The following is a 23,407-nucleotide window of genomic DNA, read 5'->3' on the forward strand; positions in this document are numbered from 1 at the left end:
TAACTGGAAAAAGCTATGTGGCTCTTTGTCTCCCACAGTTGCTCACAGGATTGAAATGCCTTGTTGAGTTTACCATGGTTCAGATACTGGCCCTCCGATATGCAAGTCTGAAACTTGATTTGTCACTTCACTAAAGGTAAATCTGTGTGTCTAGGAGGACTCATATTAGCCAAGAGACTGATACATGAAATTAGAATATCAATTTTTTTTTTCTTTTGAGACAGGGTCTCTCACTCGGTCACCCAGGCTCAAGTGCAGTGGTGAAGTCATGGCTCACTGCAACCTCAACCTCCCAAGCTCAAGCAATCCTCCCACTTTAGCCTCCCAAGTAGCTGGGACCACAGGTGCACACCACCATGCCCAGCTAATTTTTTAATTTTTTTTTGTAGAGGCGAGGTCTCCCTATGTGGTCCAGGCTGGTCTCAAACTCCTGTGCTCAAGTGATCCTCACACCTCAGCCTCCTGGGATTATGAGCCTGAGCCACCACATCTGGCCTCAATTTTTTTTTTTTTTTGAGACGAAGTCTCTGTCACCCAGGCTGGAGTGCAATGGCGCAATCTCAGCTCACTGCAACCTCCACCTCCTAGGTTCATGCAATTCTCCTGCCTCAGCTTCCTGAATAGCTGGGATTATAGGCACGCACCACCATGCCTGGCTAATTTTTATATTTTTTAGTAGAGACGGGGTTTCACCATGTTGGTCAGGCTGGTCTCAAACTCCTAACCTTGTGATCCACCCGCCTCAGCCTCCCTAAGTGCTGGGATTACAGGCGTGAGCCACCACACCCAGCCTTTTTTTTTTTTTTTTTTTTTTGAGACAGGGTCTCACTCTCTCGCCCAGACTGGAGCGCAGTGGTGCAATCTCGGCTCACCAAAACCTCCACTTCCTAGGCTCAAGCGATTCTCCTGCCTCAGCCTCCCAAGTAGCTGGGATTACAGGCACATATCACCACTACCCGGCTAATTTTTGTATTTTTAGTAGAGACGGGGTTTCACCATGTTGACCAGGGTGGTCTCGAACTCCTGACCTCAAATGATCCACCCACCTCGGCCTCCCAAAGTGCTGGGATTACAGACATGAGCCACCACACCCGGCCTGGCCTCAATTTTTTAATTTATAATGAGATGTGGGTCTGCTTGAGGGTCGTGAGAAGCCCAATTATAACTAGAAGATTTATTGATGAGCAAGAAATCAGTTGCATTCAGCTAAGATACATTCACAAGAATGTAAGCACCATGATGGTAAAGATTTGTCTGATTTTTCTACTGTTATAATTCCAGAGATGATAATAGTACCTGACACAGTAAAAAAATCTGTTAAACAAATGAATGAATAAAGACAGACTGATGTATCTATCTCCACAATATACAGATACCTGACCGGGCGCAATGGCTCACACCTGTAATCCCAGCACTTTGAGAGGCCGAGGTGGGCAGATCATGAGGGCAGGAGAGTGAGACCATCCTGGCCAACATGGTGAAACCCCGTCTCTAATCCAGCTACTTGGGAGGCTGAGGCAGGAGAATTGCTTGAACCAGGGAGTCAGAGGTTGCAATGAGCCAAGATCGCGCCACTGCACTCCAGCCTGGTGAAAGAGTGAGACTCTGTCTCAAAATAAATAAATAAATATATATATATATATATATATATATATATATATATATATATATATATACAGATCCCTGTCTCAAGATTCAGCCACTAAAGTTCTTGCATCAGGGTATTCTTGTGCCCACTGCAGTACCAGACTGAGTGGTGCCAATTTGCCAATTTTGGCCTTTGAGGTTTTCCTTTTTCTGTGTGTCCAGGACTGAACCTAGTAAACACCTTTAGTCGCCTACCCTAAGCCATTCCCTTCTTTTTTTTTTTTTTTTTTTTGAGACTGAGTTTCACTCTGTTGTCCAGGCTGGAGTACAATGGCGTGATCTCGGCTCACTGCAACCTCCGCTTCCCGGGTTCAAGTGATTCTCTTGCCTCAGCCTCTCGAGTAGCTAGGATTACAGGCGTACACCACCATGCCTGGCTAAAATTTTTGTATTTTTAGTAGAGACGGGTTTCACCATGTTGGCCAGGCTGGTCTCAAACTCCTGACCTCAGGTGATCCACCTGCCTCAGCCTCCCAAAGTCCTGGGATTACAAGCATGAGCCACCACGCATGGCTCTCCCACTAATTTTTTGTATTTTTAGTCTAGACGAGGTTTCACCATGTTGGCCAGGCTAATTTTGAACTCCTGACCTCAAGTGATCTGCTCGCCTCAGCCTCCCAAAGTACTAGGATTACAGGTGTAAACCACTGTGCCCAGCCACTTCTACAAAAGTTATAAAGCCCATAATACATGTCCATTACTTTCACCCTAGATAGTTAAATATCTTTTATAGATGTTAAAAACAAGAAAAATATATTTTCTATTTACCCACACATTTGCCATTTCTGGTGCTCCTCATTCCTTTGGGTAAATTCAAGTGTCCATCTGGTATAGTTTTCCGTCAGTCTGAACAACTTCCTTTAGCATTTCTCGTAGTACAGTTTTAGTGATGAATTCTTTCGCCTTTAGCTTTCCTGAAATATGAATCCATTTTTGGGTTATGCCTTCATTTTTGGAGAACATTTTCACTGGATATAAAATTCTAGGCTGGCAGTGTTTTTCTTTCAGCTCATTAAAGATGTCATTCCACCATCTCTGGTTTGCATTGTTTTTGATGAGAAACCAGCCATCAGTCTCATCTTTAAAATTTTCTCTCAATCAGGCCAGGTGTGTTGGCTCACGCCCGTAATCCCAACACTTTGGGAGGCTAGGGTGAGTGGATCACTTGAGGTCGGTAGTTCAAGACCAGCCTGGCCAACATGGTGAAACCCTGTCTCTACTAAAAATACAAAAATTAGCCAGTGATGGTGGCACATGCCTGTAATCCCAGCTCCTCAGGAGGCTGAGGCAGGAGAATCACTTGAGCCTGGGAGGCAGAGGTTGCAGTGAGCCAAGATCGCACCACTGCACTCCAGCCTGGGTGACAGAGCAAGACTCCATCTCAAAAAAAAAAGAAAAAAAAGAAAAAGAAAAATTCTCTAATCACTGGTTTTCAGAAATTTGATTCTGAAATGCCTTGTGGTTTCCTTTGTGTTTATGCAGCTTGGGATTCACTGGAATTCTTAGATGTGTTAATTTATAGTCTTCAATAAATTTGGCACATTCCAAATGTAGAATAAGAATTACAAAATTGAGAATTGTGTTGCACTAATATATATTACAGAAGGTAAAGAGTGCTTAACTACTATTCACAGGTCCTTAAATTTGTTTTTTGTTGTTGTTGTTGTTTTTTTTTGAGACGGAGTCTCGCTCTGTTGCCCAGGCTGGAGCGCAGTGGCATGAGCTTGGCTCACTGCAAGCTCCACCTCCGGGGTTCATGCCATTCTCCTGCCTCAGCCTCCCGAGTAGCTAGGACTACAGGTGCCCGCCACCACACCGGCCTAATTTTTTTTGTATTTTTTAGTAGAGACGGGGTTTCAACGTGTTAGCCAGGATGGTCTCGATCTCCTGACCTCATGATCCGACCGCCTCAGCCTCCCAAAGTGCTGGGATTACAGGCATAAGCCACCGCACCCAGCCCTATTTTTGTTTTTAACCATGGCTTCAGAGACTAGGTACTGAAAGAAAGTTTGGGAAAATTTAGCAAGAAATAGGTTTCTGACATTTTTTTTAAAAAAGGAAAAAATATAGAAAGTCTGGGAAATGGTAATGTCTGCTGTCCTGTCCAGATTCTAAGCATTATAACTGCATAATTTCCTCCTATCTGGTATCTGTAAAATATCTATAAAAAGAACAAAGGGCCAGGTACAGTGGCTCACGCCTGTAATCTCAGCACTTTGGGAGGCCAAGGCAGGCAGATCACTTGAGGTCAGGAGTTCGAGACCAGCCTGGCCACCATGGTGAAACCCTGTCTCTACTAAAAATACAAAAATTAGGCAGGCGTGGTGGTGCACACCTGTAATCCCAGCTACTCGGGAGGCTGAGGCAGGAGAATTGCTTGAACCCGGGAGGTGGAGTTTACAGTGACACAAGATCGTGCCACTGTGCTCCAGCCTGGGTGACAGAGCAAGACTCCGTCTCAAAAAATAAAAATAAAAAGAACAAGGAAGAAAAGTTGTGTGAATTGATATATTCTGAATCATTTTCTCCTACTTTCTTTTGAACATTTTCTCCTACTTTCATCTTTTCTGTAAGCTTGCTTCTTTAAAAAAAAATCTCCAAGTGTAGATTATAGTTGAATGCTATTTAGGTCATGAATAAGGTCCACTTCTAAAGTGAGACAGACTTGTAAATAATTTACCCAGATGATGTGTTCTGGATTGAACCCTGTTCACAAGGTGTCTGGCCAGGCAGATAAAATGCTCCAAGCAAAGTGCAGTGGGGTTTACAATACTGATTATCCATACTCTAATGATTCCTGATTCTATGACTATTGAGCCATACCTCATTGGTTGGCAAACAAGAATCATTACACATTTATTATTCATGAGGAAGATCAATGCTTCATGCCAAAGGTCAATGAATAAGAGAACGGTCCTGTGTAAGGGCAGGATAAAACAACTTTAGGGCCCCATTAGGCCATTCGCAGCTGTTCTTCCTAACCCAGAAATAGTTGGAATCCTTATATCGCCAGGTAGCCAGAAAGGAACAAACATTTAGAGGGTGTCCTGTTATATTCTAGGCATTCTACAAAGGGCTTTACAACATCATTTAGTATTTACAACCCTAGGAGGAGGAAGCTATTATTATTCACTTCATTTTACACACAATCACACTCAAATTCAAGTACCTTGTCTAAAATCACACAGCTGGTAACTGGCAGCACGGAGATTTGCATCTAAATGTGCCTGGCCAAAAAAAAAAAAAAAAAAAAAAAAAAACCCTGCTTTTTCCACCACACAAGTACACTTAGCTCCACTTTCCTAAAAGGACTTACTGAGTCAACTACCCTTTGGCATCATGCCAAAAGGCTGGCATTCTCTAAGTCACTTGTATGGATTGGAAAATCCATAATCCCTGTCTGAGGATAAGTGTGTATTCTATCTATGAGGGAAGAACATAAATGAAGAGATGTGGACCATTTTTTTTAAAGTGAAGGCAAGTTTAGTTTGTTTTTGTTTTCGTTTGATTTTGTTTTTTAGACAGAGTCTCACTCTGTCACCCAGGCTGGGGTGCAGTAGCACAATCTCGGTTCACTGCAACCTTCACCTCCCAGGTTCAAGCCATTCTCCTGCCTCAGCCTCCTGAGTAGCTGGGATTACAGGCATATGCCACCACACCTGGCGAATTTTTGTATTTTTAGTAGAGATGGCATTTCACCATGTTGACCAGGCTGGTCTTGAACTCCTGACCTCAAGTGATCTGCCCACCTCCACCTCCCAAAGTGCTGGGATTACAGGCACGAGTCACCACACCCAGCCTTGAAAGCAAGTTTATTAGGAAAGTAAAGGAATAAAGAATGGCCACTCCACAGGTAGAGCAGCCAGTAGACCATTTTCAAAGTATTGGGATAGCGCTCATCTCAGAAAGAAATGATGGTATTGTGATGCCTCACCTTTACCAACTAGATTCACCAACCAGTGAGATCTGCCTCAATCATCGTAGAATCAGGAATCATCATCTCAGAGTCATTCTGAGATGATTCATCATAGAATTGGGAATCATCTCAGAGTCATTATCAGAGTCTCAGATCATCAGTATTATAATCCCTATTGCACTTTCCTTGAAGCATTTTATCTTCCTGACAGGACATCATCTGTTCCTGTGAGTAGAAAAATCCTACGGTCTCTGCAATTCTCCTTCTGTGAAGAGGCCTGGATGGAGGCAGCTTCCTGCAGCCTCTCAGGGTGGCAGGGATCTCCTAGCATGTTCATTGTGTCACGGGATCCTTCAGGTGTTGCTTTTCCAGCTAGAAAGCTCTGTGACCAGTGGTGCCTTTGCCTGAGTTTTGATCAGGCCCGCTAGAGTTGTTCCACTGACGTGGCCTGGCAGGCTGTGCTCAGTTCATGCTACCAGCCAGGATTCCACGTCTGCCAAGGGTGAGCCAGGCACGGAACAGCGAGTGGTGTGCAGGCGAACGAACGCAGGGTCTGGCCACTGCGCACAGCCACACACACCAGCTGCTGCAGCTGGGCAGGCAGCTCCAGGCGCCGGCAAAGGTGCCAGTTCCATGCAAGTCTGCAGCTGGATCTGATGAACCACAAGCGGCTTCTGCTGTAGGCACCTGTGTCTGGACAAGAGGAATGCAGTGGTGCCCGGAAGTTTGAAGATATCAGAAACCGCAGAGCCCCAAAGAGGGTGTCACAGCCCTGGCTCAGGGAGCCCCTAGGTCTGGGCTCCCTGAAGGGCCACAGCACTTCTCTCCTTCACATCACCTGCAACGTGGCAAGTCGCGGGGGCGTGGAGAGCGGAGGAGGGCGTGTTTCAGCCCTGTTTGTGTTACTGCTCTTTCAGTCCCGCCATTCAGTGGGTCCTGAGTTCTCGTCCCACATCCAGGAAGAATGAGGTACACGGGCAACTAGAGGGTGAGCAAGGCTGAGAGGAGCCTTATTGAGTGACAGAACAGCTCTCGGGAAACTTGAAGTGGGTAGGTAGCTCCTTTCCACAAGCAGGTTGTCCCAGTAAGTGTCCAGCTCTCAGTGGAGAAGAGACCCAGAGTGGGTAGCTCCCTTCTTCAGGCAGGTTGTCTTGATGAGTTGAGGAGACCTGAATTGGGTAGCTCCTTCCCACAGCTGGTAGTCCCAGCGTCTGTGAGTCCGGCTAGGCTCAGAAGGGAGGAAGTGCATGCTGATTGGTCCATGGGTGGCCATGGGCTGACCCGGAAAAATCACCATAAGTTCTCACTCCGGGCCACAGACTTCACCCCCCGGGACTGACAGCCCAGCCCCTGGGCTTCAGGCCTGCCTGGCTTGATGGTGGGGCTTTACCGGGGACCCACCTCTTTCTGCCCAGGAGCCTGTCTGCCTCCTGCCACCATCAATCATGTCGTCCCCAGCGCCTGGGCTGTTCCTGCAGAGGAGTACCGGCAGCCCACACCGAGTGCCCTCAGCTCCCCCACTGCACGCCGCCAGCCTCCCTCCTGTGCTTCTCAGTGCCTAAAGTCTAGAGGGGGCCAAGGTGGCAGGGGGCTGGCATGTCAGCAGCGCCCCAGGCGCTGTCTAGCTGGGTCTAGACAGCGCTTGGGCTCAGCCACAACTTTGCTCCACCCCAGAGTGGGCTCCAGGAGCAAGGAGAAGCCAGGCAGCGGGAGCAGGCACTTCCAAGCCTGTGGGGCAGGGGGTCTTCCCAGCCCCCGAGAGCACAGGGATGTCCAGGTCTGCAGCTGTGGCTGGGTGGTTGCAGCCGTGCCGGAAAGCGTGGGGCTCCCACTCCGCCAACTCAGAAGAGCGTGGGGCTCCGGCCAGCTCCACGGAGCACGCAGACCCCACCGTGCCTCCCACACTACAGCTGGCATCTTCGCAGTAGCCGCTCCAGACAGGCCACTGCTGCCATCAATTGTTTACTTGTCTTAAACTGCAGGTGTTCATAACCCATATTGCAGAGCTCTACTTATCAGTCCTATCCTTGTGACTGGGGACAGGGATGCAAAGCAGAGGAGAAAGGCTTACGAAGAGGAAGAGGTTGAGGAGACTGGAACTGTCAAGAGCACTCCCTGTTGTAATTAAAACAAGACGTGTGCTAGTGAAACAATTTGTAAGAAGTGGACTCAAGTGTTTTGATTGTTTACACATTTTTGCCCAAGTTCCAGCCCTAGGAGAATATTTCATATAACATCTGTTTTCTTAGAGAGAATAAATTTTTTTCTTGAGACGGAGTCTCGCTCTGTCGCCCAAGCTGGAGTGCAGTGGCGCGATCTCGGCTCACTGCAACCTCCGCCTCCTGGGTTCAAGTGATTCTCCCGCCTCAGCCTCCCGAGTAGCTGGGACTACAGGAGCACGCTAGGACACCCAGCTAATTTTTTTTGTATTTTAAGTAGAGATGGAGTTTCACCATGTTGGCCATGATGGCCTCGATCTCTTTTTTGTTTTGTTTTGTTTTGTTTTTTTGAGACGGAGTCTCGCTCTGTCGCCCAGGCTGGAGTGCAATGGCGTGATCTCAGCTCACTGCAACCTCCGCCTCCCGGGTTCAAGCCATTCTCCTGCCTCAGCCTCCCGAGTAGCTGGGATTACAGGTGCCGCCACTATGCCCGGCTAATTTTTTGTATTTTTAGTAGAGATGGGGTTTCACCATGTTGGCACTATGTTGGTCTTGAACTCCTGACCTCGTGATCCGCCCATCTCGGCCTCCCAAAGTGCTGGGATTACAGGCGTGAGCCACTGCACCCGGCCACGTCTGTTTTTTTTATTTACCATTTCTGCCAGAAAATCTATGAGGGTCATAATTTCACAGTAGTACGGTAAAAGATTTCTTGACTTCAAAGTCAGTAAACCAGCCAGACATGGTGGCTCACGCCTGTAATCCCAGCACTTTGGCAGGCAGAGGCAGGCAGATCACTTGAGGTCAGGAGTTTGGGACCAGCCTGGCCAATATGGCAAAAACCCGTCTCTACTAAACATACAAAAAATTAGCTGGGGATGGTGGCATGTGCCTGTAATCCCAGCTACTAAGGAGGCTGAGGCAGGAGAATCGCTTGAACCTGGGAGACAAAAGTTGCAGTGAGCTGAGATCGCGCCACCACACTCCAGCCTGGTGGACAGAGCCAGACTCCATCTCAAAAAAAAAAAAAGTCAGTAAATCTCAGCTGTATTTCTGACTCTCTTTCTTTTTTAATGAGGTTCTTTTTTCCTTTCTTTTCTTCCTTTTTTTTCTTTTTTTTTTTTTTGAGACGGAGTTCCGATCCTGTTGCCCAGGCTGGAGTGCAATGGCACGATCTCGGCTCACCGCAACCTCCACCTCCCGGGTTCAAGCGATTCTCCTACCTCAGCCTCCTGAGTAGCTGGGATTACAGGCATGTGCCACCACGTCCGGCTAATTTTTTGTATTTTTAGTAGAGACGGGGTTTTTCCATGTTGGTCAGGCTGGTCTCGAACTCCCGACCTCGGGTGATTCGTCCGCCTTGGTCTCCCAAAGTGCTGGGATTACAGGCATGAGCCACTGCTCCTGGCCTTTTTAATGAGGCTTCTAGTCAACTATCTGCCACTTTCTAGCTGGGTGACCTGGGACAATACCTTCTCTGGGCTTCAGTTTTCTTAGCTTTTAGATGAGGGATGTGGACTACAGAATTACTTTCTATGCTTCTAAGATAACAGAAATCTCAACAGTAGAGGATGTAAGACTTTGAAGAAAACCCTTATACTTCCAGATCATATTCATCCAGACCAGTTTTACTTAAACGGCTGGTTTTATTACCAGTTTTCCCTGAAGCTCTAGAACGGAAATGTACAATTAATCTCTCCTTTTTGGAGTACAACAAATATTTTCTAATTTAATAGACTCCAGATAAGAAAGCAGGACATACATAAAAAATAAGTAACAATACATGGTAATTAGGATTAAATGAGGCCGGGGCCAGGCACGGTGGCTCACACCTGTAATCCCAGCACTTTGGGACGCCAAGGCGGGAGGATCACTTGGGGTCAGCAGTTTGAGACCATACTGGCCAACTTGGTGAAACCCCGTCTCTACTAAAAATACAAAAATTAGCCGGGTGTGGTGGTGCATGCCTATAATCCCAGCTACTCAGGAAGCTGAGGCAGGAGAATTGCTTGAACCCGGGAGGCGGAGGTTGCAGTGAGCGGAGATCCTGCTACTGCACTCTAGCCTGGGTGACAGAGCGAGACTCCATCTGAAAAAAAAAAAAAAAAAAAAAAAAACTAAATGAAATCTCATTTGTAAAATGCCAAACAAGGAATACCACTCACAGTAGGCACAAAGAAATGGAAGAAATGCTGGTTGCATATTTTGTTTTTCCTCTGCTGTAGTACCCTCCTATAATTAATCTCATAAGGAGACACTAAAATGTACTACACTTCTCTCAGTTCTATGGTTCTGGGTCCCCTTTTGATCTTCTTGCACCCTTCCCCTACCTCCATCATCCTCCCAAAAGGAATGACTCACCCCAACATCCTCCACCTCCAGAATGAGTTTTCAGGTAATAACTTCTGTTGTTGCCAGCAGACTATGCCAAACATTCACTCACACCAGGGCCAGAACCTTGGTCTGTTCCTTGTTCCTCAGGCCAGAGGCTGCTTGGGTGCGGGGTACTCTCGTGTTTCCTTCTTTGAAGCATCCTCTATTTTCCTGGATTCACTGTTAACATTTAATTGCCAGTTGACAAATGGTACAAAGGTTGGTAAGCTGGATTTTGAACTTTAAAATCTACTGCATGTACCCAGAGGCCACAGAGAAAAGAGGGGGTGTCTTATGCTTTGTGCACTAACAGGCAATTATTTACTATGATCTTCCTATTGAGTAACCTCTATACCTAGATTCAAAGAGCTGATACTTGTTTTTTGTTGTTGTTGTTGTTTTGAGATGGAGTCTCACTCTGTCACCCAGGCTGGAGTGCAGTGGCAAGATCTCGGTTGACTGCAACCTCCACCTCCTGAGTTCAAGCAATTCTCCTGCCTCAGCCTCCCGAGTAGCTAGCATTACAGGTGCCTGCTACCATGCTTAGCTAAATTTTGGTGGTTTGTTTTTTTTTTTTTTTTTGAGATGGAGTCTCGCTCTGTCACCCAGGCTGGAGAGCAATGGCACGATCTTGGCTCACTGCAAGCTCCTCCTCCCAGGTTGAAGTGATTATCCTGCCTCAGCCTCCCTAGTAGCTGGGATTACAGGCATGCACCACTACACCCAGCTAATTTTTGTGTTTATAGTAGATACAGGGTTTCGCCATGTTGGCCAGGCTTGTCTCAAACTGACCTCAAGTGATCCACCAACCTGGGCCTCCCAAAGTGCTGGGATTAAAGGCATGAGCCATGGCGCCCACCCAAAAGTTGATACTTTAGGAGGCCTAAGGATGGTTGACTGCACTTTTCAGATACCCTAAGTATTTATAAGGAGTTAAAGGCTTGATCTCTGAGCTGAGTGATAGGCAGTAGTCTTCCTTTTAGACACAGTCTCAGGAGGGGAGAGAGGAAGGGCTGCCCGGAGGAGGTAGGTCACACGGAATGGGTTACGAATCGTGTATCTGCCCCTCAGTTCTAATTGTACCTGTCCTTTTTCTCCAGAAGGCTGGATCCTTTCCGACTAAAACCAGTACCTTAAGGGCTTGTAATATTGAACTGTGAGTCCCCAGAGGGCAGGTACTATGCCATATTTATTTTGGCACTCTCCAAGCACAATGCTTGGCAGGAAACAGACCTTAGTAAGTTTTGGCTATGCCAGACACGGTGGCTCAGGCCTGTAATCCCAGCATTTTTGGGGGCCAAGGTGGGCGGATCACGTAAGGCCAGGAGTTTGAGAACATCCTGGCCAACACAGAGAAATCCTGTCTCGGCTGGGTGCGGTGGCTCACGCCTGTAATCCCAGCACTTTGGGAGGCCAAAGCGGGTATATCACCTGAGGTCAGGAGTGTGGGACCAGCCTGGCCAACACGGTGAAACCCTACCTCTACTAAAAATACAAAAAATTAGCCGGGCGTGGTGGCAGGTGCCTGTAATCCCAGCTACTCAGGCAGCTGAGGCAGGAGAATCGCTGGAACCTGGGAGGTGGAGGTTGCAGTGAGCCAAGATCACGCCACTGCACTCCAGCCTGGGCAACAAGGCCGAAACTCCATCTCAAAAAAAAAAAAAGAAAGAAATCCTGTCTCTACCAAAAAATACAAAAATTTTCCAGGTGTGGTAGCGCATGCCTGTAGTCCCAGCTACTCAGGAGGCTGAGGCAGGAGACTTGCTTGAACCCAGGAGGCAGAGGTTGCAGTGAGACGAGATCCACGTCACCGAACTCCAACCTGGGCAACAGAGTGAGAGGCCTGTCTCAAAAAGAAAGAGAGTATTGGTTAAAGGTTGAATTAAAAGTAGGCTTTTACTGCCCTTTAAATGTTTGGCATCAGTTCTGGGAGCCAGGAATAAATAAATAAATAAATAAATAAATAAATAAATAAATGTATGGCTGACAGACTCCATGGTGGCCTTCGTGATCCTGCCTCCTGGCGTTCATGCCTTTGTGTGATACCTTCCCCTCGAGTGGTGACAGGACCTGTGACTTGATTCTAACCGATATGGTATAAGTGATAGGATGTTACTCCCATGATTATGTCACATGATGTAAGATTCTCTCTTGGCAGGAAACAAAAGCAAAAAATAGACAAGTGGAACTACATCAAACTTAAAAACTTTTGTGCAGCCGGGCGCGGTGGCTCGCGCCTGTAATCCCAGCACTTTGGGAGGCCGAGGTAGGTGGATCACCTGAGATCAGGAGTTGGAGACCAGCCTGCCAACATGGTGAAACCCTGTCTGTACTAAAAATACAAAAAGTTAGCCAGGCGTTGTGGCGGGCACCTGTAATCCCAGCTACTCGGGAGGCTGAGGCAGGAGAATCACTTGAACCTGGGAGTTGGAGGTTGCGGTGAGCCGAGATCACGCCATTGCACTCCAGCCTGGGCAACAAGAGTGAAACTCTTGAAAATTCATGAAGGGAGGAAAATACTCAGTGAAGGGAGTACAGCATAACCAGCCCAGAGAAAGAAACCAGAAAGTTCAGTGCCTCAGTTTCCTCATCTGTGAAATGTATCAAGGAGCCAGACCTGAGCCCCTCTGGGGCAGAGACTATTATTTTCACTCTTATGGCTCCAGCATCTAGCAGAGTGTCTCTCACAGAGTTGCACTTGATAAAGCACTTTTTTGTTGTTGGTTTTTGTTTGTTTGTTTTTGGCATAGGATCTCACTCTGTTGTCCAGGCTCGAGTGCAGTGGCATGATCTCAGCTCACTGCAACCTCCACCCCCTGGGTTCAAGCGATTCTCATGTCTCAGCCTTCTGAGTACCTGGGACTACAGACACGTACCACCATGCCCGGCTAATTTTTGTATTTTTAGTAGAGACGGGGTTTCGCCATGTTGGCCAGGCTGATCTCCAACTCCTGACCTCAAGTGATCCGCCCGCCTCGGCCTCCCAAAGTGCTGGGATTACAAGCGTGAGCCACCGCGCCCAGCTGATAATGTGTGTTTTGACATGACCGTGGTGGCATATGAACAAGACGGTTTGGGACTTGTTTATCCAGGAATAAAGTTCATGTTAGCAAGCAGTGAATCTCCCTCAGTGACTTGGGCTCAGCTTGGAACCATCCTGAGAGGCACATTATTTCTTGCAGAGTGCGTAATTAGGGTCCTCTGAAATTGAAACCAAAATGGAACTCTTGCTTATGCCACCTGCTTCTGCTGAGGGACACACAGCTCTAGTCGCCTCCAGCACAAGATTCATGTGGGGTGGTGGTAATAGTGACACTGCCAGGTCACTTAGGGAAATCTCTCGCCAGGAGATGGGCAACTGGGCCATTGATACAGTGGTACCCGGCCACCTTTCATGAGTGCCTGTAATTAAAATGACATTTTAATTAGGATTTAGATATATGATAAAATGAGACAGAAAGACAAATAAACATGTTTTCCTTTAATTTTTTGGAAATTTTCTTAGCCCCTTATAAAAGGTTTACTATGAAACTAGAAAATTCAATTTGGATAACTTAGTTTCTTTTTCCCTAATTTAGTTTCATTTCTCTTTACACAAATGTCACTTCCTCTCTGTAGCTTTCCAGGCCACTATGCTGCCTCATCACCAAGACTTCACTAGCACTCCATCCTGGCAGAATTAATTGTTTACTGCTTCCTGTAGATCATGTGGCACATTATTCACTGAAGCAGTTATCACAATGTATTTGATTACATTTCTGTTTTTTTCTCTCTAGGTGGCAAATTCTCAGAAGTCAGGAACTCTCCCTGTTTGATCTTTGTAGTCTCAGGACCCAGCATAATACCTGACATATAGTAGGTGCTCAATAAATGAATTAAATGGAATTGAATTAGTATATTGGCTTTACTTATTATTTTGTTTTAGTCCCCTCCCCCCTTTACTGATTCTTTCTTTCTTTCTTTCTTTCTTTTTTTTTGGGGGGGACTGAGTCTTACTTGTTCCGTCACCCAGGCTGGAGTGCAGTGGCACGATCTCAGCTCACTGCAACCTCCGCCTCCTGGCTTCAAGCAACTCTTGTGCCTCAGCCTCCCAAGTAGGTGAGATTACGGGGATGCGCCACCATGCCTGGCTAATTTTTGTATTTTTGGTGAAGACGAGTTTTCACCATGTTGGCCAGGCTGGTCTCAAACCCCTGGCCTTAAGTGATCTGCCCAACTTAGCCTCCCAAAGTGCTGGGATTACAGGCGTGAGCCACTGCACCCAGCCTGATTATTTTCAAAGAATTGGAGATAGAGTGCATCAGAAAAAATTCTATATTCATTATCTTTACTTTCTGCTGCTCAGACTATATGAGCCTCTTAGCCAAATAAAAGCCATTTATGGAACTGGTTTGCAGATGATTCTGAAAAGAGGCTGAGAGGAGAGAGATTAGGGAGGAAAAAACTCCTTGTGGGATAGGGTCAGAATTCAAAGAGAAAATGGAGAATTAAAGACAAATTCAACTGAATTCTAATAAGATCAGGTGTAGAATCATAAACCTGAGGACAACCTAGGTATATAAACGCAAGACATGGACCAGGCATGGTGGCCCACACCTGTAATCCCAGCACTTTGGGAGGCCGAGGTGGGAGGAACGCTTGAGCCCAGGAATTTGAGACCAGCTTGGGCAGCATAGTGCGACCCCATCTCTTCAAAAAGTAAAATATTAGCTGGGTATGGTGGGAGATACTTTTTCTTTTTTTTGTGACAAAGTCTCGCTCTGTCACCAGGCTGGAGTGCAGTCGCATAGTCTTGGCTCACTACAACCTCCACCTCCCAGGTTCAAGCTATTCTCCTGCCTCAGCCTCCCAAGTAGCTGGGACGACAGGTGTGCACCTGTCACACCTCACTAATTTTTGTATTTTTAGTAGAGACGGGGTTTCACCATGTTGGCCAGGATGGTCTCGATCTCTTGACCTTGTGATCTGCCTGCCTCGGCCTCCTAAAGTGCTGGGATTACAGGTGTGAGCCACCGCGCCCAGCCAGGTGGCACATACTTATAGTCTCAGCTACATGGGAGGCTGAGTTGAGAGGATTGTTTGCGTCCAGGAGTTCAAAGCTGCAGCGAGCTATGATTGCACCTCTGCACTCCAGCCTTGGAGACAGAGTGAGACCCTGACTCAAAAAAAAAAAAAAAAAGGAATAAACCCAAACCCAAGATGCGCAGGAGTGGCATTTCAGAAGCTAAGTTCTAGGAGTCATGTGATCCTCCTACCTCAGCCTCCCAAGTAGCTGGGACTACAGATATGTACCACCATGTCCAGCTAATTTTTGTGTTTTTTGTAGAGGTGGGGTTTTGCCATGTTGCCCAGGCTGGTCTCAAACTCCTGGGCTCAAGCAATCCACCCGACTAGACCTCCCAAAATGCTGGGATTACAGGCGTGAGCCATGGCTCCCACCAACAGCTGATACTTTAGGAGGCCTAAGGATAGTTGACTGCACTTTTCAGATATCCTAAGTATTTATAAGGCGTTAAAGGCTTGATCTCTGAGCTGAGTGATAAGCAGTAGTCTCTCTTTTAGACACAGTCTCAGGAGGGGAGAGAGGAAGGGCTGCCTGGAGGAGGTAGGTCACACGGAATGGGTTACAAATCGTGTATCTGCCCCTCAGTTCTAATTGTACCTGTCCTTTTTCTCCAGAAGGCTGGATGCTTTCCTACCAGAACCAGTACCTTAAGGGCTTGTAATATTGAACTGTGAGTCCCCAGAGGGCAGGTACTATGCCATATTTATTTTGGCACTTCCCAAGCACAATGCTTGGTAGGAAACAGACCTTAATAAGTTTTGGCTAGGCCAGGCGCCGTGGCTCACGCCTGTAATCCCAGCACTTTGGGAGGCCGAGGCAGGTGGATCACCTGAGGTCAGGAGTTCAAGACCAGCCTGGCCAACATGGTGAAACCCCATCTCTACTAAAATACAAAAACTAGCCAGGCATGGTGGCATGCGCCTATAATCCTGGCTACTCAGGAGGCTGCGGCAGGAGAATTGCTTGAGCCTGAGAGGCAGAGGTTGCAGTGAGCTAAGATCGTGCCACTGCACTCCAGCCTGGGCGACAGAGCTAGACTCCATCTCCAAAACAAAACAAAAAAAACACCCAAAACAACAAATAACACAATTTAAAAATGGATGAAGGAGGCTGGGCACAGTGGCTCACGCCTATAATCCCAGCACTTTGGGAGGCCGAGGGAGGCGGATCACTTGAGGCCAGAAGTTTGAGACCAGCCTGGCCAACATAGCTAAACCCCCTTCTTTATTAAAAATACAAAAAGTTAGCCAGGCATTGTGGCATGCACCTATAATCCCAGCTACTTGGGAGGCTGAGGTAGAAGAATTACTTGTACCTGGGAGGCAGGGGCTGCAGTGAGCCAAGATCGCACCACTGCACTCCAGACAGAGCAAGACCCTGTCTCCAAAAAGAAAAAACAAAAAAAAATGGATGAAGGACTTAAATAGACATATCTCCAAAGAAAATGTATAAACGGACAACAAGCATATAAAAAGACATTAAGCATCACTAATCATCAGAGAAATGCAAATTAAAACCACAATATCACCTCACATCTATTATAACTGCCACTATTTTTTGAAAGGTGGCCAGGTGTGGTGGCTCGCACCTGTAATCTCAACACTTTGGGAGGCCTATGTTGGAGGATTACTTGAGCCTAGGAGTTCAAGACCAGCCTGGCCAAGATAGTGAGACCCCCATCTCTACATAAAAATACTTTTAAATTTTTTTAAATTAAAGAAAGGCCAGGCATGGTAGCTCATACCTGTAATTCCAGTGCTTTGGGAGGCTGAAGTGGGAGGATTGCCTGAGCCCTGGAGTTCAGGGTTCAATGAGCTAGGATCGTGCCACTGCACTCCATCTAGCCTGGATGACAAACCAAGATCTTGTCACTTGAAAAATAAAAAAAAAATAAAAATAACCAGAAAACAAAATGACAACTGCTGGTGTAGATGTAGAGAAATTGGAAACTTTATACACTGTTGGGAATGTAAAACAGTGCGGCTGCTATGGAAAACAGCAGGGAGATTCCTCAAAAAGTTAAAAATTTAAGTAACATGATCCAGCAATCCCACTTCTGGGTATATATCCAAAAAAAAAAAAAAAATGAAAATAGGGCCAGGCGCGGTAGCTCACGCCTGTAATCCCAGCACTTTGGGAGGCCGAGGCAGGCAGATCACATGAGGTCAGGAGTTGGAGACCAGCCTGGCCAACATGGTGAAACCCCATCTCTACAAAAACACAAAAATTAACCGGGCCTGGTGGTACATGCCTGTAATCCAGCTACTTGGGAGGCTGAGGCACGAGAATCACTTGAACCTGGGAAGCGGAGGTTGCAGTGAGCCAAGATCGCACCACTGCATTCCAGCCCGGGTGACAGAATGAGACTATGTCAAAAAAAAAAAAAAGTGTTCATGATAGAATGGTAGAGAGCAATGGCCCTTGGTCCAACAAAACCAGTCTTAAATCATAAACATTCATAACTCTATCATGTCCCAGCTTTAACAATTTTGTAACCCCTGTTGAGCCTCAGGTTTTGCCAACTGTAAAGACACTGCTATTACTTACTTCACAAGATAGTTGTAAGGGCCAGGCGTGGCAGCTCACACCTGTCATCCCAGCACTTTGGGAGGCTGAGGCAGGAGGAGTGCTTGAAGCCAGGAGTTCGAGGCTAGCCTAGGCAAGTTAGCAAGATCCCATCCTTACAAAAAAATTTTAAAGATTAGCCAGGCATGGCGGCTTGTGCCTGTGATCCTAGCCACTCGGGAGGTTGAGGCGGGAGGATTGCTTGAGTCCAGGAGTTGCGGTTGCAGTGAGCCATGCTTGCTTGGGCAACACAGCAAGGCCCTGTTTAAAAAAAAATAGGGCCTGGTGTGGTGACTCACGCCTGTAATCCTAGCACTTTGGGAGGCTGAGGCAGGAGGATCCCCTGAGGTCAGGAGTTCGAGATCAGCCTGGCCAACAGGACGAAACCCCGTCTCTACTAAAATTTTAAAGAAAAAAAAATTGGCCAGGTGCGGTGGCTCACACCTGTAATCCCAGCACTTTCAGAGGCTGAGGCAGGTGGATCACCTGAGGTCGGGAGTTTGAGACCAGCCTGACCAACATGGAGAATATCCGTCTCTACTAAGAACACAAAATTAGCCAGGCGTGGTGGCACATGCCTGTAATCCCAGTTACTTGGGAGGCTGAGGCAGGAGAATCACTTGAACCTGGGAGGCGGAGGTTATGGTGAGCCAAGATTGCACCATTACACTCCAGCCTGGGCAACAAGAGTGAAACTCTGTCTAAAAAATAAAAAATAAAAAAAAATTAGCTGGGTGTGGTGGCACATGCCTGTAATCCCAGCTACTCAGGAGGGTGAGGCAGGAGAATCGCTTGAACCCAGAGGGCGGAGGTTGAAGTGAGCCAAGATCACACCACTACACTTCAGCATGGGTGACAAAGCAACACTCCCTCTCAAAAAAAAAAAAATTTAGGCTGGGCGTGGTGGCTGACGCCTGTAATCCTAACACATTGGCAGGCCGAGGCTGGTGGATCACTTGAGGTCAGGAGTTCAAGACCACCTTGGCCAATATGGTGAAACCCCATCTCTACTAAAAATACAAAAATTAGCTGGGTGTGGTGGCTCATTCCTGTAATCCCAGGTACTTGGGAGGCTGAGGCAGGAGAATCACTTGAACCCAGGAGGCAGAGGTTGCAGTGAGCTGAGATCATGCCACTGCACTCCAGCCTGGGCAACACAGCGAGACTCTGTCTCAAAAAAAAAAAAAAATAGTTGTAAGAATCAAATGAGACAATTAAAGCAAACCGCCTAAGACAATGCCTTGGCTGATTCCCTTCCCAATACTCTTCCCCTACTCAGTCCTCCTCAGTTACAGGGATTCTCTTTCTCACAAAGATTAAATTCTGCTGTAAAAACCACACGCACATCTCTAAAAGTAATGTGTATACCCTGAGGGCTGGTTTCAAAACTTGGTCATCCTTTAAAACCTCCAAGTACCTAGCACAAGACTCAGTAAAGACATGTTCATCTGCCGACTCACTAACCAAATAAAAGTTTTCCAAATGCTAGACAGTTAATCCCTTTTCTCACGCCATTTTCCCCCCTGCTGTTCAGGAGCTGTATATGCCATTTTAAATATAAATTCCACGCTGGACATGAGATTTCTCATGCCTGTAATCCCAGCACTTTGGGAGGCTAAGGCATGAGAATCCCTTGAAGCCAGGAGTTCAAAACCAGTCTGGGCAACACAGAAAGACCCCTATCTCATTAGCCAGGTGTTGTGGCACACGCCTATAATCCTAGCTACTTGGGAGGCTGAGGTGGGAGAATCGCTTGACCCCGGGAGGCAGAGCTTGCCTGGGTGACAGAGAAAGACTGTCTCAAAAAAAGAAAGGAAAGAAAGACTCCCATCTCTACAAAAAATTTTAAAGATTAGCCGGGCATGGTGGCACATACCTGTGGTCCCAGTTACTCAGGAGGTTGAGGTGGGAGGATCGCTTAAACCCAGGAGTTCAAGGCTGCAGTGAGCTATAATCATGCCACTGCACTCCTGCCTGGGCAACAGAGCAAGACCCTGTCTCTTAAAAAAAAAAAAATAGGCCAGGCGCCGTGGTTCACACCTGTAATCCCAGCACTTTGGGAGACCGAGGCGGGCGGATCACCTGAGGTCAGGAGTTTGAGACCAGCCCGACCAACATGGAGAAACCCCACCTCTACTAAAAATACAAAATTAGCAGGGCATGGTGGCACATGCCTGTAATCCCAGCTACTCAGGAAGCTGAGGCAGGAGAATTGCTTGAACCTAGGAGGTGGAGGCTGCAGTGAGCTGAGATCACACCATTGCACTCCAGCCTGGGCAACAAGAGAAAACTCCGTCTCAAAAAATAATAATTTATATATATATATATATATATAAATGTGGTGGCTCACACCTGCAATCCCAGCACTTTGGGAGGCCAAAGCGGGTGAATCACCTGAAGTCAGGAGTTCAAGACCAGGCTGGCCCACATGGTGAAACCCCCTCTCTACCAAAAGTACAAAATTAGCTTGGCGTGGTGGCAGGTGGGAGGCTGAGGCAGGAGAATCACTTGAACCGAGGAGGCAGAGGTTGTGGTGAGCCGAGATTGTGCCATTGCACTCCAGCCTGGGCAATATAGTGAGACTCTGTTTCAAAAAAAAAAAAAAAAAAAATATATATATATATATATATTATATATATGTAATGTTGGTTGCATCTATCCATTCATGACAATGGAAAAGCATAATGTGATTCACTGCCATGAAAAACATTCAAACTTCTTAGGGTTCTAGGCTTCTTCATGTCCACAAACACAGTCACAGTGGGCTTTTTTAGCCGTCTGTTTTGTTTCGGTTTTTTTGAGAGAGGGTCTCACTCTGTCACCCAGGCTGGAGTGCAGTGGCGCAATCATGGCTCACTGCAGCCTCGACCTCCTGGGCTCAAGTGATCCTCCCACCTCAGCCTCCCAAGTATAATAGCTGGGATACAGGCACACGCCACCACACCCAGCTAATTTTTGTATTTTTTTTGTACAGACGGAGTTTCCCTGTGTTACCCAGGATGGTCTCAAACTCCTGGGCTCAAGCAATTCATCCACCTCAGCCTCCCAAAGTGCTGGGTTTACAGGCATGAGACCCCACTCCTGGCCACCATCTGTTTTTCAGAATAGGTTCTTCTTGTCATAAGGACAAAGCAAAGCAAAAGATCATGAAACTTAAACTGGGCCGGGCACAGTGGCTTACGCCTGTAATCCCGACACTTTGGGAGGCCGAGATAGGTGGATCACCTGAAGTCAGGAGTTTGAGACTAGCCTGACCAATATGGTGAAACCCTGTCTCTATTAAAAATATAAAAATTAGCCAGGCATGGTGGCGTGTGCCTGTAGTCCCAGCTACTCGGGAGGCTGAGACAGGAGAATGATTTGAACCCGGGAGGTGGAGGTTGCAGTGAGTGGAGATCACGCCACTGCACTCCAGCCTGGGTGACAGAGCGAGACTCCATCTCAAAAAAAAAAAAAAAAAAGAAAAGAAAAAAGAAACTTAAACCGGAAAAACAAACAGAAAAAATAGAATGCATTTTAATGAAACAATCACTATTCCACAATTTTTTTTTTTTTTTTTTTTTTTTTTTGAGACGGAGTCTTGCCCTGTTGCCCAGGCTGGAGTGCAATGGCGCCATCTCGGCTCACTGCAACCTCCGCCTCCTGGGTTCAAACGATCTCCTGCCTCAGCCTCCTGAGTAGCTGGGATTACAGGCACTCGTCACCATGCCCAATATTTTTTTTATTATTTTTAGTAGAGACGGCGTTTTACCATGTTGGCCAGGTTGGTCTCGAACTCCTGACCTCGTGATCCACCTGCCTCTGTAGAAGGAGGGATCAGACTATCCCCAAAAGACCACCCCTAACATTCAACAAGTGATTCTCTGCCTTTGCTAGTAATATCCTGTATGTAGAAAAGAAAGCAGAAGTAGATTCTCTGTTGACCTTCCTGCCCTAGGGGGATTCCACGGGTCCTGAGTCACCCTGAGAGATTATGAAACTCAAACAGACGTTTTAAAGATCTCAAAGATCTTTAAAAACCACTGATTCTCAACTGCCTAAGTTACAGCTACTAGTCTTTCCTGACAGTGTTGGCTAGACCTCATAGATGACCAGAAGGTCTTTTCCTCCTCTGCTTCTGTCTGAAATGTCAGGACTTAGGAGAGCTTGTTATATATTTCCTGGTAACAGTAAATTAGACTGCTATGACTAAGCACTAGTGATAGCTGCGTAGCTAAAGCAAAACCAAAGCCATCTTCTGTTTAGGTTGCTTAGTTTAATAGAATAGTGATTGTTTTGGCGGGGCGCGGTGGCTCACGCCTGTAATCCCAGCACTTTGGGAGGCCGAGGTGGGAGGAGCACTTGAGCCCAGGAGTTCGAGACCAGCCTGGGCAAGATGGTGAGGCCCTATCTCTACCAAAAAAAAAAAAAAAAAAAAAAACTTATCAAGGAATCCAAAGCTCTTACCTTCGAAAATTGTAAAAAACATAGTAATACACAAGCACATATTATTTTAGTCACCAGAGCAATGACATCATCACATATTCTGTAAATGTATAATTATTTCAAAAAAAAAGTTAAAGGAAATGAAGCACAGAAGATGAATCAAGTAGGGATTACAACAACTTTCAACAGCAACCGAAGTCAGAAGACAGATATCATCAATGTGCTGAAAGAGGAAAACTTCTGAACCTCAAAATCTATAAACTGTGAAATAAACCCTTCAAGAATTTTAAGATGGGCTGGTCCAAAGGTAGTGAGTTATCTCAGTTGATTGTTCACAATCAGTTACAGATCAAACTCCTTATTTTACTCTCACTACTGCACTTGACTAGTCAAAAAAAAGAATTATAAGATGAATTAAAGACACATTCAGATAAGCAAAACTGAGAACGTTTGGCAAAAGCAGAGCTTTACTAAAGGAAATTATGAAGAATGTACCTCGGGCAGAAGGAAAGGTGTCAAGATCAAGTGTCAAGGAAGATTAGAGATTTAAGAAGGTATAAGAAGGTTAGAAAAGTACGAAAAAAATATGCTGTCATCTCTACAAACTACAAGTATAAAGAAAAAAGATTATTGGGAAATCCAAATAACCTACCTTAGGAAATTCTAAAAGAATATACGAGCTCACATTCCTTTGGTCATAAGAGCAGTGTCATCATCAGACATCAGGTCACCTCTGGAAAATTCCATTGTGAGTTTAAAAGGCAAATGACGTCTATAATTCTAAAACTAGTTCTCCCACCGAAACTCTAGAAAGGATCTTGGGACCTGCAGGGTCTCTTGGATCACACTTTGAGAACTGCTGCTTTAATCTTCCTCCCATCTCCTAAGGCCAGGGATCCTGAGTTTGCTTCCCACTGGCCAGGGAGAAAAGAGCAAGGTCACTTGTCGGGGGGCTGCAGAGGGAATTCCCTTCTTTCATTTGCAAATGTTACTGGGGGACACACCGGCTCCCAGTAGGGTTTCCGCCAAGGCTCCGCGAAGCGCCACTAGACGGCGCCGCTAGCGAATCCCACAGCGCGCCCCGCTGCCCCCACTTTTGTCCTGCGGGTTCACACGGGCGCCCGGAAGAGAGGGTGGTGCCTGGGAGAGGAAACGATGCGCCCCGGGGCCGCGGCCTCATTGGATGAGAGGTTCCACCTCACGGCCCGAGGCGGGGCTTCTTTGCGCTTAAAAGCCGAGCCGGGCCAATGTTCAAAT

At 46.6% G+C, this 23,407-nt stretch overlaps 1 long non-coding RNA gene across 1 annotated transcript; it reads right to left on the minus strand.

The window, feature by feature from the left end:
• Positions 1-5,440: 5,440 nt before the first annotated feature.
• Positions 5,441-23,289, minus strand: LOC134760903 (uncharacterized). Its single transcript, XR_010138976.1, has 3 exons — positions 22,803-23,289; positions 10,084-13,497; positions 5,441-7,678 (listed from the first exon to the last, which is right to left on the minus strand). It is a non-coding gene; the product is annotated as an uncharacterized LOC134760903 (long non-coding RNA).
• Positions 23,290-23,407: the final 118 nt, after the last annotated feature.

The sequence above is a fragment of the Pongo abelii genome, chromosome X (assembly GCF_028885655.2).
Source record: "Pongo abelii isolate AG06213 chromosome X, NHGRI_mPonAbe1-v2.0_pri, whole genome shotgun sequence".
NCBI classification, from domain to species: Eukaryota; Metazoa; Chordata; class Mammalia; order Primates; family Hominidae; genus Pongo; species Pongo abelii.